At 49.9% G+C, this 13,065-nt stretch overlaps 1 long non-coding RNA gene across 1 annotated transcript; it reads right to left on the reverse strand.

Moving 5' to 3' along the window:
- Positions 1-486: 486 nt before the first annotated feature.
- On the reverse strand, positions 487-6,908 carry LOC115945385 (uncharacterized). Its single transcript, XR_004079740.2, has 3 exons — positions 6,828-6,908; positions 6,286-6,393; positions 487-3,661 (listed from the first exon to the last, which is right to left on the reverse strand). It is a non-coding gene; the product is annotated as an uncharacterized lncRNA (long non-coding RNA).
- Between the last annotated feature and the right edge of the window lie 6,157 nt (positions 6,909-13,065).

Raw genomic sequence — 13,065 nt, forward strand, 5'->3', positions numbered from 1 at the left:
GGTTGTGATCAGAGAAGGGTAAATCCATACATTTAAACAGGCTGATACATTATGCAAACAACAGCCTAAAACTTCCTCAAAGCAGGGCTGGTCTGCAGGCAGTGAGAATGAGCAAAATAATCCCTGATGGCCCATAATGATTCAGGCTGATAACTATCTGATAAGAGAATCTGAATGGAGACCTCAGAGCAGCTTCCAGTGTCTGAAGGGGGCTACAAGGATGCTGGAGAGGGGCTCTGCATCAGGGATTGTAGTGACAGAACAAGGGGTGATGGGTTCAGACTGAAACAGGGGAAGTTCAGGTTGGAGATAAGGAAGAAGTTCTTCCCTGTGAGGGTGCTGAGGCACTGGAATGGGTTGCCCAGAGAAGTTGTGAATGCTCCATCCCTGGCAGTGTTCAAGGCCAGGCTGGACAGAGCCTTGAGTGACCTGGTTTAGTGTGAGGTGTCCCTGCCCATGGCAGGGGGTTGGAACCTTAAGGTCCTTTCCAACCCAAACCATTCTATGATTCTATGTGCCCAACCTGTAAAGCAAGGGGCTACCAAGCCTCCTCATCCCTTTGACAGTCAGAGGAGAATGGCTGATGCAGACAAGGCAGTCACCTCACCCTGCCTGGGAAGCTATTGAAATGCCATAAACCAGCAGATCTAGCCCCCAAACCTCTGAACTGAGGCACAGCATCATGCACTGATCCGCAGGTTTCACTGCTTTCCTTTGCACTCCACATTCATATATACACGATATTCATTATCTGAAGTAAGACTCACATTTAGGGCTGCACGGAAGCCTTGGTGAGAATTCAGATGACAGCTCTCTGCTAGCAGGAGAGACATTTGCACAATGTGAAACCCACCACAACCTCAGCCAGAATTATGTTTTCTAGGAACGAGGGGAAAAGCCATTCACATCTGAGATAACAATCTGTTCTATGCCTCTTAAAGCAGAACTGGGTAGGAATGAGCTTTCACAAGAGGAAGAATCTTGCTTAATTTTGGTAAAGGTCTACATCCCCACAGTCTTACCTCTTCTGTGCCAGGGAATATGGAAAACAAGAGGAAGAATAATGCAAACCCAGAAGCATAGCATAAGGTGCAGGGAGGAAAGAGCAGAAGCAGTTCTAGTTTATTCCTTTCTTGGAACACCAGGTGACTAATATAGCAGCCTACACAAGCTGGGTTTGTTTCCCATTAAAACTGGCATCATCAGAATGTCTGTATTCCATTTTCCCCTCCTTAAGTAAGGTAAGGGCCAGGAGAATGCAATGCATTTGCTGTAGTGAATGTGGAGCAATGTCCTATTTTAGATGGTTTCAGAAATAAGATCCCAAGTGGAAAGATCCAAGAATACTTGTCAGGAAAGGCAGCTCAGGCTGGCCAGAACCGCAGACAAGCTGATGAAACTGCTCAGTGCTGCTGTCCAAGGAAAGGGAAACAAGAACAGGGTTTGACAAACAGAAGCATTAAGAAAAGCCAACAATCTTAAACCAAACATAAATATTTGGAATGGGCCAAAAGAGTATCTGGAGTCAATCCAAAAAGCAGTTTGTGTAAGATGTGATGGGGCCAATGGGGGCATCCTGGGGAATGAATGACACTGTCTATAGCAACTTCTTCTCTCGAGTTGTTTGGAGCAGGAAGATCTCTCCTTTTCAGGTAAAATCTGCCTATTCAGGGTCTCCTACCGAGTCTGCACTCATCTGAACTCCTTGGAAAGAAACCAGGAGGTTACAGTCTTCCCTTTAGCTGGTGGGGACCAAGAACGGCTCCTGAATGTGCCAGGGGAGCCTGTTTGCCAGCACACAGGAATTTTCCAGCCACAGAAGGAGACAAGCAGGATGATGCCTTCAGAAACTGCCAGGCTTTTAGCAACCATCACTGAAGACTGGTCTCTCTTTGAAGGAAAATAACCTCCCAAAGGGTGAATTTCCATCTGTGTAGTCCATTGTCAGGCCCAAACCCAGGGACATCCCTGTCTGCAGCAGTCTCTGCTTTCCCCCAGCTGTGATAATCTCTGCTCTCCCTAAAGGTTTGGGTTAGATTTGCTCCAAGAACGTTGAAACAAATGCATGTTTCACAAAAATCGTCTTTCATCATATAAACATAACCTCCTGCTGCTGCTTTTTAAGAGTGGATTTCAAGGCAAGGCAGGATATAATGACCAACATCTTCAAATGCTGGGGAGATTAATCATCGTGTGGGAGCATGGGAGGAGAAGCCTTCCTGCTCATCCGATTCATTGTCCACAGAGGAGGAGAACAAAACCCCACGTATTCTTTTGGTTCTGCTCTGTTTTAGCCAAGGATGAGATACACTCACACACTTTCATTACCTGCTGCAGAGCTCTTGAGGTTTAGAACAGCCCCACAAGCAATGGGCTTCTCCGAACCCAGTGCTGAAACTGTCACTTGTGATGGTGGTGATGCCATGGGGTCAGTGACTGCAAGCGGGGCTCTGGCAGCTTCCAGCTGTGGTGCTGAGCCTGAAGAGGATCTTGCCCGAAGGGGACAGTTTTAGATGAGGATTAACATGTGAGTTCTGCTGGGCTAATAGATGAGTGCCCCAATAAACAAGGGCAGTGATCTCCAGCTTGCAGCTCTGTAGCAATCTGTAGAAAGCACTGAGAAAAGCCAGGTTGATGTAACTTGTGGGGATACACACAGAGGACTTGCAGTTTTAGGACACTACAAGTCAAAGACTAAAACCCACCCGTTTATGGAGGTTGCAAACAAACACATTGAAATAGCTGTGATGGGACAAACAGTCTTGGTTGGGTTTCTGTTTTGCCTTGTTTCTTCAGCAGAGATAACAGTACAAGAAACCTTTGGGCCAGATTATTAACCAGAGTTACCAGGTGTAATAACTCCAGGAGCCAGGGAGGTCCTCTGGCTATTTGTCTACCACCAGGATAACTTACTGTCCAGCACTGCTGCCTTTAGGCTGGATTAGGAAATCCTTGATAAACTCATTGGATCAAACCTTCAGCCCCTCTTGATTATTTCCCTGTGAAACTAAAGAGGTGTGGAAAGGCCCTGAGTCCGCTGCAGACACTCCCCTGCACACGGTGAATGAGGAGCTCATCCATTCCTTCCTCACATACACAGATCCAGCTTACAGAGGAAAAAGTGTTTTCCTGCTTCTCTTGGTGCTCAGCTCATTTCCCTTAAACTTTAATGCTTTTGAACTAGGCCATTATAAGCCAGGCCAAGAGAAATAAAGACACCTTAGAGCATTTGAACTGGGTAACGTAAATGCTTCCATTATAGGGAAAAAGCAGCACTTCCAGAGAGTTAAAAGTCATTAAAATATGTGCTGCAATGAAAATCTCAGCTTCGAGTGCTGTATATTTGCCATCCTCAAGTGACCACTAAGGCTCTGTTAACATCATTTGTCAACTGTACAGTAACTGTACAGTAAAGTAGGTCAGTAGATGCCCTTTGGGCAATTATATTAAGTCTAATACACAGGCTCCAGAGTATTTTATCGGCACTACTCAGATGTTACCAGCCTCTGTCTGCAGCGATCTGAATCTGCTGCCAGGTTACTGAGTGGGATAGATGCTTCACATGTTCCGCATGGATCCTGGTGCCTGGCAGGTGAAGTCCCTCCCCAGGGACCTTCAAGCTAAGCAGAATTTAAACCTCTTTTAAAGAGGTCAATAGTGCCTAGGAAGAAAGAAAAGAAAAGGTTAATGGGGCAGATGTTCCAGCAGCTGAATATATTTCTATTCCCTGTAGAGAGGAGTAAAAGTTGCTGAAGCTCTTTGCTATTCATTGCTGTGCAAGGTTATGGAACTGCTCTTTTCCCTGTGCACACATTAACCAATCCAGGAAAATAGAGACACTGTGGAGCTGACGTTTCCAGAGTGGGAGTTTCAGTGTCAGATCAGTAGTACCTGCCCAAGAAAGAGGAGTTAAGATTTGCCATGATGATGGGAAGTCATAAGCTGAAGCCATAAAAGCAGCAGCAGCTGCACTTTGCAGCCTTGCTGGAGTCCCAGGCCTATTTTGCAGGTTGTTTTCTTCCCCTAAACTGCTGCTCTTCCTCAAAAAACAACCTTTCCCCTGAGTGCCACTATCCCCAGTAAGACCCAATCCCCCTCCCTTGTTGCCTTCTTTCTGCTGTACACTGCACCATGCTTCATGGTAAGCACTGAGGTATGGAGAGGGCTCAGAATAACTTTCAAGTCACCTTCAGGGTGAAGTTCATCTCTCCCAACCTGAGAAACAGGTCATTGCTAACACTGCTCACATGAATCACTGTCTGCACTGTATTTATACAGGAGCCTGGGGAGGTCTATACCACACTGCAGACGTTTTGCCAGTCTAAGTCTGGTGAAGAGAGATGTCCGCAAGGAAAACACATCCTCCACACAGACACAGCCTCATCACCCCAGCGCAGGAGAGGTGACTGCACTCACTGACACAGGAGTTTCCTTTTCTGGTACCAGCCACCATGGGGCTTTACTGGTGGAAGCGCACCAGCAAAGCCTGTGCTGGAGGAAGGACCCTGCTGTGTACTGGTGGGAGGGTGTGGGGTTTGATCTGACCTCAGAAGCATCCTCCTCAGTTACCTTCAGTTCTTCCTGGCTCAGTACTGAATAAAATCACTTTCTGGTTCTGGAGCCCTGAGATGAAACCCCTGTGTGGTACCAGCCAGACTCACCGACCCATCATTCTCAGGCTGTTATCTAAGAGATCCCATGGAATGACAAACCCTGGACCCACAGATCCAATTCCCTTTCCGGAGATGTTTGTTTTTCCTTTTCCGACCTGAAGCTTTCACACAGGACAATGCTTAACCCACACAGAAGAACAAGAAAAACCTTCCTTGGATCCTTGCCCAGGCTGAACAGATCCTCTTCGAGGACCCTAACAAACCTTGCCTAGGTTGATGCTTTCTCCCTCTCCCAGTGTGAGCAAGTGTGCTCGTGCTGCAGCAGTGCCCAGAAGAGGGGAAAGAAGCATTAGTGTTTCTGAGCCTCAAGCAGTTGTGTGTTAGCTCACAGTTTTAAACCCAGGTCTCCTATGGGCTGCACTGGCCGTGCTGCATACAGATGAGAGAGCCTCTGACCATGGGGCAAGCTGTAAACCAGAAAATGAGAACTGGAGACAACGGCAACTGTGGGATTATAAAAATACCTGGCAGGTATCGAAGGAAATCAAGTTACCAGGGAAGGGAGAGGTAAGGAAATGAGTGTTTCAGGGCAGTGTCCTCCAATCCTGGCTTCAGAAGGGAAACAAACCCCAAAGATTCCTTGGGTAAATGCTGTATGGGGTTTGGAGTTCATCCACACGGCCAGTTCTGGGCCATGCACTTTCAGGTACCTTTGTAGGAGTTAGCTAGCACTGTCGGGAGGTTGTAATTGCCCATTCTCAAGCTGTTGGTGGGGGAAAAGCAATGTCACCTATGCTGATATTGGAAGGTTGTTGCTTTATGTCTGCTTCAATTTGTCAGGGGGTTTTTCCAGCCATCACTAACACAAGCAACCGAGCCCATAATGGCCTCAAGGGCAGCCCATGGGCTGTGTGATGCAGAGGGCAGAGGCACCTGCACCTGAGCACCAGGACTCCTCTCCTGAGGATGGCTGGAGCACCAGCATCACCTCAGATCAGGGCTGGGAGGAAGCCTGCATGTACTTGCCAATGGCAAATGCAGCTCAGTCTTTAATGCTTTGCTAAGGGTCTGCTTTAAAAGCTTTTCATGCAGCTTGCTCAGGGCTCTTTCCATTCCAGCCTGGAAAATCATCCCTGGCATCAGAAGCTCAGAGAGTTAAAAGAGGAGGAACTTCAGCCCTCAAATAGCCATTGCTGAGAGCTGTCCTGGAGACAAGAGGTAAAATCCAGGGACAGGTGATGGACTGATTGCAGAACACCACTTGACGTGGCAGAGGCTTCCCCTTGAGCTACTTGTCCATCTTCTTGCTCTCCAAAAAGCCTTTCACACTAGTGGATCAAGGTTTTGAGGAGAGGGAATATGGTTTTGTGTCAGGGCTGGGAAGGTCTCTCAGAGACACATCTTCAAACCATGTGTTTCTGTTTAAAATCGGGCTAAATGCTAAGAATGGTTTCCCCTGACTTCACAGTCTATCGCACTTATTCGCACCACAGAGTCAGAAACCACCTTTCAGATACTGTGTTATCACTTCAGCACCTTCTTGAAATAGCCTTAGTAAGTCCCAGATCACATAAAGGCCAAGCTCATCAAGGTTAAAGGAGGCTTTATCACTCCCTGCTTCAAACTTTGCAGGCACAGCAAGAAACACGAGGCAGGTTAGGATTAGGCTCACCTTGCTGCAGACAGAGGGTTTCCCATTTCTGACCACAAATCTCATCTCCCAGCTCTGTCACTCCTGGCTCAGCGTGTGGTTCATACCGAGGGGTTGAGAGATAATCACCTAGAAAAGAGTGATTCAATGACATTCAGCTAAGGCTGGCAGGGGGGGAGTGTTGAAAACACAAGGGCAGGACCACACCTGCACTCGCTCCAAGGAAAATGAGATCAGCTTGCAGCCATCAAGCATCCTGATCTGCTGATCATGGACCAGGGAGGGGGTGACAAGGGGGATCATATTGAGGGGGTGTGAGGATGCACAAAGGACCTCCAGGGTTGGAGAGTCTGTTCCCTGCTCTCGGAGGAGTCAAGTCACAGCCTCTTGTTGGGTATCACAAAGGGACCAGCTGCATCCCAGGAACCCCCAAATCACAGTAAAACACAGGGTAAGCACTGTCAAAGCTCTGCTCGGAGCCAGCCCAGAGCCACTGTCACACAGCCAGGGTGGTTGCAAGCATCTGGAGCCCCCATGAGCCAGGTGAACCCCAAACATCTCACCTGCAGTTTGCACTGAGGAAGCAGCACTTTCCGAGCTGTTGGTGGCTGCCTCTCGTCTCCTGCTGCTGCGGCAGGTATGAAATAAAGAGATGTAATACCGAGCTCAGCGGCGCTGCACCTCCTGCACTCTGGTCAACAAGACAAGGAACATTTGTAACTGGAAAGGTCTGCTCCAGCCTGTGCTCTCAGCCCAGCCTCAAGAGACCACGCTCTCAGAACTGGGAAGGCACAACCAGAGCCACGTGTCTCCTGTCATGGTTGTAAAATGCTTTCTGTGCTTCAACCTGTCTGAAGTCCTTAAATAACTTCACCTGCAGCTTTTCCCATTCCCCCATCACATTCCACAGGTGTGAGTCAGGTCAGCTCCATATGTAAATGGAAGACCCTGAAGGAACAAGTAACCCAGATACTGACAGTCCTCCCCCAGAATTTAGCCTCATGCACCAGCCATCTGCTGGATCACGATGTTCCAACCACCATGAAGAAACAAGATCCCCCCTCTTGTCACCCTTAACAGCAAAGATCTTGCCCTCCCAGCACTGACTGTTGCCCCATGCAGCAAATCACGTTTTGCTGATTAGCTCTGACCCACTGCCCATCCCAAACACACTTATAGATGCATCCAAGCCTCAAACAGAAACACTGAGGATCAAATCGGGCCCAATAAAAGAAGCAGATCCCAAGCAGGACAACACAGACACATCTCCCTGCCCACAGACTGGGTGACAAATGCTCCCAGGTACCTAGGGCTGTGGCTTCTGGGATTTACTTCATTACCTGAGAGGCAAGAGGTGGGTGCAGGTGAGTCAAAAGCTCCACCTATGGATTAGGGAAACCTCCCTGCTAAACGTGGTGGGAAGCACTGGGAGAGGTGGGACAGGGAGCGACAGCTTTGCCTTGCTGCCAGCTGCAAAGGTCAGTGTCAGCATTCCTGTAGGATCCTGTGTGCTCAACAGAAAGCAAATATCTGCCTCCAGCCCCAGCCACGGCTGTGATGAAGCTGCACGAGGGTGAACTGTGCTGTCTCTGGCTCATGCATCACCCACACAATTACAGGTTCCTGTTACAGACTCTTCATTAAAAGGTGATTTCTCGGGAGCCACAAAGAGGTGATTTTGAGCCGTGAGCCGGATCTGCAGGTCCGACACATCCTTTGCATCATTCTCAGCCTCTCTCACCACCCACATTCTCTCCCTCTGCCTGTTTTTAACTCACATCTGAAACCAAATGGATCCGAAAGCCACCGACAGACGCTGCTCCCGGCTCCTGTGGCAGCGTCTGCCTGGCTTCATCCCAGTGACACCTGTACCCAGAACCTGCAGGATCTCTCCTTGAGGCCCCTCCTCACAGACAGCTCAAACCAGCCACATTCCCTGGGCTCTCAGCACTGCTGCTTTGGGCTGGCCTCAGTGAACCACAACCACTTGTCCACACCTCAGCTCTTGCTCTGCAGAGGTTAAGGGATAAGTGATGTTTCATATGTGTGAAGATTGCTTTGCTCCTCTCATTGCCATGTTCTGCCCTAAAAACAGATCCCTGAATTGCAGCCACCTCGGGGGGAAAAGGCAGGAAATGATTACCCAGGAATGCCCCACATGGCAGTGGGAATTAGAGGACACGAAAAGCAAATCTCTGCCATTACTGAACAGGATAAGATCTCAGATAGATACAGACAGGGACCTTGTTGTGCATTTATTAAGCTTTTGTTCTTAACCTGAGCTTTCCAAGAGAGACTGTGAACATGGTTTACTATCATAACTTCAGTTACAACATGATAATACCTGAGCTTAGAGGAGGGTTTCTGCTTTTTTATATAGAACATCTTTCTGGCTGGGCACTTTCAATCCCCTATTGATCCGGCTGATGCGCATGATTCCTAGAACTCGGAGTGGAAAATATAGTCTGCTTATTTCTTCCAGCATATGTGTCTCTTCCATTAGACAGCTCTGAACTGGTCAGGCTTTCCTCATGGTTAATGTGAAGGAATCCCTCCAAAGTCACTGAGAAGGCTCAGATTGAGGGCTGGTGGCTGGGAAACAGGCAGCACCTTCCACTGGAATATGGAGCAGCCACGGAAGGTTTCTGGAATGACAAATGGGAATTTGGAAAGAAAACACAACTAGAAGCTTGTAATGCAACAAACATGTTCTTGGTGCTGCAGGTTCAGCACCTTGGCCCCAGTGCAAGAGTTCCCATCAGCTGAATGCTCCACCTTCACCCGGCATGACCAAAGCACCCACCTAGATGAGAAAGACTCATATGAAGTCAGGAGTCCCAGAGCAAACCTGAAACCAGTCTCCAGGTATCGGGTTTAAATCCTTCTGGAGGCAGCACATTGATGGAGGAAGTACCGTGTGTACACTTGTTTATGTGCAAAAGAAGTTCCAAAAACCCTATCAGAACCTGCACCTCTGGGCCTGTCTGCAAGGCAAAGGCAAGTGCTGTGACTGTGGCAGGGAAGTGATCAGCTGTAATAATTTAGATGTTCCTGTTGCTATGGAGACTTCCTTTTCTTTAAGTGAAGCTTACAACTGTAATTTAAATTTCCAGTAACAAAAAAAGGAAACGTATCAAAAGTCATAAAAATGCCAGAGCCAGAACTGGTTTATTCTCTCCTGTCAGTTTTCCTTGTGCTGTGACAGTCGATAGAAGTGATCAAACTGTCACGCCTGAGGAGATTTAGTACTTTTACACATTTTATTACCCTAATTAGACCTGGGGCTTATACATACGAGCGTGTGATCCAGGCAATAGCCAAGTGACAGGCCTTGTGCTGGGATGTCACATGAAAATCCATGCTGGGGAGGAGGGTTGTAGCTAAAACAAGACCCGACAAGCAGCAAGTCTGGGGGCTGTTGTGGCATGATTCAGGTAGGGTGATGGAAACACCAAGGCACAAGGCAAATAACTCCCTGCAGAGGATCATCATCGAGGCTTTTAAGCAATACCTGTGCCTGCAGTGGTGTTACCAGCTGTGGGACTAGCAAGAGACAGAACCTGCTGCTGCGGTTGCTGTGAGAGCAGGAGGAAACACGTGTGAAGGATGGAGGCTTTGCTGGGAGAGAAGCTGCTGATGGGCAAGGCTGGAAGGCTGCAAACCAAACCCCAATGGAGGCAGGAAGTGAGTGACCTGGAGCAGGGTTTGCAGAGTGGCTGCTTGGAAAGGAGGGGAAGGAGAACCCGCTGGGCATCACCCCATGTGCCTGCAGAGATGATGGCTCAAGGCTGCCCCAGGCGTGAGTTTGCTTCTGCTGCCTGAACCGGAACCAGTGATAGTAAAAGACTGGAGCAGACGAGGTGCCTGGGTGATAAATGGAAAGACAAGGAAGGCAGCAGGGGTTTTGTACCTAAATACTGGTTTTCTCACATCATGGTTCAAAAGACACGTCAGGGAGAAGGCAGCGGAATCACCCTCTCCTAGTGCAGCCTGGAGCAGATGGCTGTTTTGTTTCAGCTGTGACCAGTGATGTTCCTGCCATTACCTCGGCCAGGAGAGGATTCCTGGCCTTACTCTGTGGGCTTTAAAGCCAAGCTTTTAAAATGCATACACCCCCCCCCCCCCCCCCCTTACCTTATCCAAGCTGCAAGCAGCAGCTGGGTGAGTGATCAATCACAGGAGTCAGCAGGGATTTTAGAGCCAAGACCTGATGGAGTTGACATTTCACAACCTGCCTCTCCCTGTATGTTCTCTGCAGGGAGAGGAGCGACCCCCGAGCCCTGACATGGGAGCAGTGACGCTGGTGCTAATCCTGCCTCACTCCTGGAAGGAGGAGAGCTGAGAGGTGGCACAGTGAGCGCAGCCGGCACCGCTGGTTTGCTGGCACAACCCGACTCCTGCAACAGCTTCCAGAGACCCCCCCAGCCCCACGGCAGGGAACAGGCAAGGAGCCCACAGTCACAAACACATCTCTGCTGGCAGCCGAGCCCAGCAGCTTCCCAGCAGGTCAATGCCCCAGGAGATGCTCGGTGCTGCCAAAGCCGAGTGGTGCCAGATGGGCGCTGGGCACAATGGAGAGCTCCGGCTGGCGCGTGTGGCCCATGGCAGAGGCTTCATCCGCTCCCTGGGCAGAGCAGAGGGTCCCTTTGGATCTGCTGGCTCAGAGCCACCGAGCCAGGAGCTTCTCTGGAGCTCAGAGTGGGAAGCAATTGCTATGACAAGGATCAGAGCCCAGCACAGAAGGGACTAAGCGCGTGTCCAGTGTGAGAGGCTGGCGGCAGGAAATGAACCAGCACTCGGTCAGTAATCACCTTCTAACTGCACATTCACTGTGCAACTGCCTCCATCTCCCTGCGCTTCCTACATCTGTGTTCTGGCTCCAGCTCTCCTGGCCCCATTTCCACTCCCGTCTCGGAAGACTTCTCTTCCTGCAGCTTTTAATGACTTGACATCCCTTCTTTTTGTAGAGCCAATATTTCTTCACTGAGCCAAGAACCATCTGGAGGCTGCTTGTTCTGTGCAGGGGAGAAAAGAAACAACCAACCCCCAGCAACCCACAACACTTTCCCATTGTCCTTCCCCTGGGCATTGAAGGAGAGGTGCTAAATAAATGAAGTAATGCAATATTAAGACTCCCTCTGTCATGAGCTGTGCCTGCTCACTGCTGATAGATCACTTGCAGTCAGCTGCTGCGTTGCTGCATGAAGAAGCTCTGAGCCACAGGCTGCAGCAGGGCCCCTCTTGCTCGCTTTCTGCTGGGTCACTTCCTCAGCTTCTGGCCCTGTGGCTGCTGTGGGCTCCCAGGTGCCCCAGTGATGCCCATGGAGAAAGCTCCTGGGTCCTCCCCAGCCCTCACTGCATCTCACTCGGCTCCAGGTGAGCAACGGGGCTTGTGCTGCAGGGGCACAACCTGGGCACTGTCAATCCCAAGTTACTGACTTGATGAACTGAGGCTCTAGGTGCCAGGAAAAGGGACCAGACCATCAGCAGGACTTCCTCTGAAGGGACAGGCATAAAGAAGTTGCCTGTGACAAGTGCATGGAATTTTTGGCACTGATTTCACAGCATTTTCAGGATATACTTCCATGCACAGAAGGGCTTTGGCAGAACAACCCTGCACCCCTCGTTGTCTGTGCGGACTGAGGGCAGCCACGATGGCACGTGGCTCCACTGCTCCCTGCAGTGGAAACTGTGACAAAAGCCATTTGCTAATGCTGCATCACTGCTCTGTTCTGCTGCAGCATCGTCTCCTTCTATTAGGTGCTGCAAACCCTGGAAGAAGATGGACAGCAGAGGCAGTGACACGCTTGCAAAACCCCCCATTGGCACTGACTGCGGACCCAGAGCGAGCCCCTGCCCTGGGTGCCAGCAAGGCCACCAGATGTCCCCTTTGACTGGCGTTTGTTCTGGTTCAGCCCCTTGGCTTCAACAGGGATGAGTCTCGCTGGGCTCTGGCAGTTGGCTGTTGACCTCACGCAGTGCTGACACATTCAGCCTCCATCCCCACCCAGTCCCTGCTCCATCCCCAGCCAAAATGCATCTGTGCTTGTCCACAAGGACAGTTATTGCTTCTTGCTTCAGAGCACAAGCCTCGCAGAGCTGCTCACAGCTCCCGGCACCCTGGGGCTGGCTGTAAGAAACAACAGCATTCAGGTGTTCAGATGAAATGTTGCTCTACTTGTACTTTAAACAAGAGCAATCTGGGTAACAACAGCTCTTGCTCAAGCTTGGCACACATTTACAAATGCTCTTGGTGCCCCAAGGAGAGAGAAGCTGAGAGACTGGTACCTACTGCAGTGCACAGCGTTGTCCCCGACAGCCAGTGTGTGAACTCGGAGCTGGATTTGACCTGAGCATCACTGAACAGCAAGCCTTGAACACAGAGAAAAGAGCAACACTTGATGCATCTCACACGTAAACCCAGCCTGGGTCTGGCAGCAAGAAGCCGCTGAGGATTGGTTGGTGCAGTTTTGGGGATGCATTAAATGAGCAACTCAGAACCTCTGTCAATTAAGAGATTTGGGGTTTTGATGTTACCAGCATTGTGTTAATCTGCAGACAAGCCTGAAGCACCAACCTCCCTTTTCTCATCCACTGTCACACCCTTACCTGGAGGCCAACCCAGTCATGCAGGGGCTCAGGCAGGTGGCTGCTCTGCATCCCTCTGTGCATCCAGCGTGGCCACATCCAGATCCACAAGCATTTGCTGGAGGCAGCACTGTGGCCTAGTGTCCAGCTGCACTCTCTTCCCACCTGGATGGCCCTGGAACAGCTTTCCCACAGCCAGAAACCTCCCGTGGA

The sequence above is a fragment of the Melopsittacus undulatus genome, chromosome 14, assembly GCF_012275295.1.
Source record: "Melopsittacus undulatus isolate bMelUnd1 chromosome 14, bMelUnd1.mat.Z, whole genome shotgun sequence".
Lineage (NCBI taxonomy): Eukaryota > Metazoa > Chordata > Aves > Psittaciformes > Psittaculidae > Melopsittacus > Melopsittacus undulatus.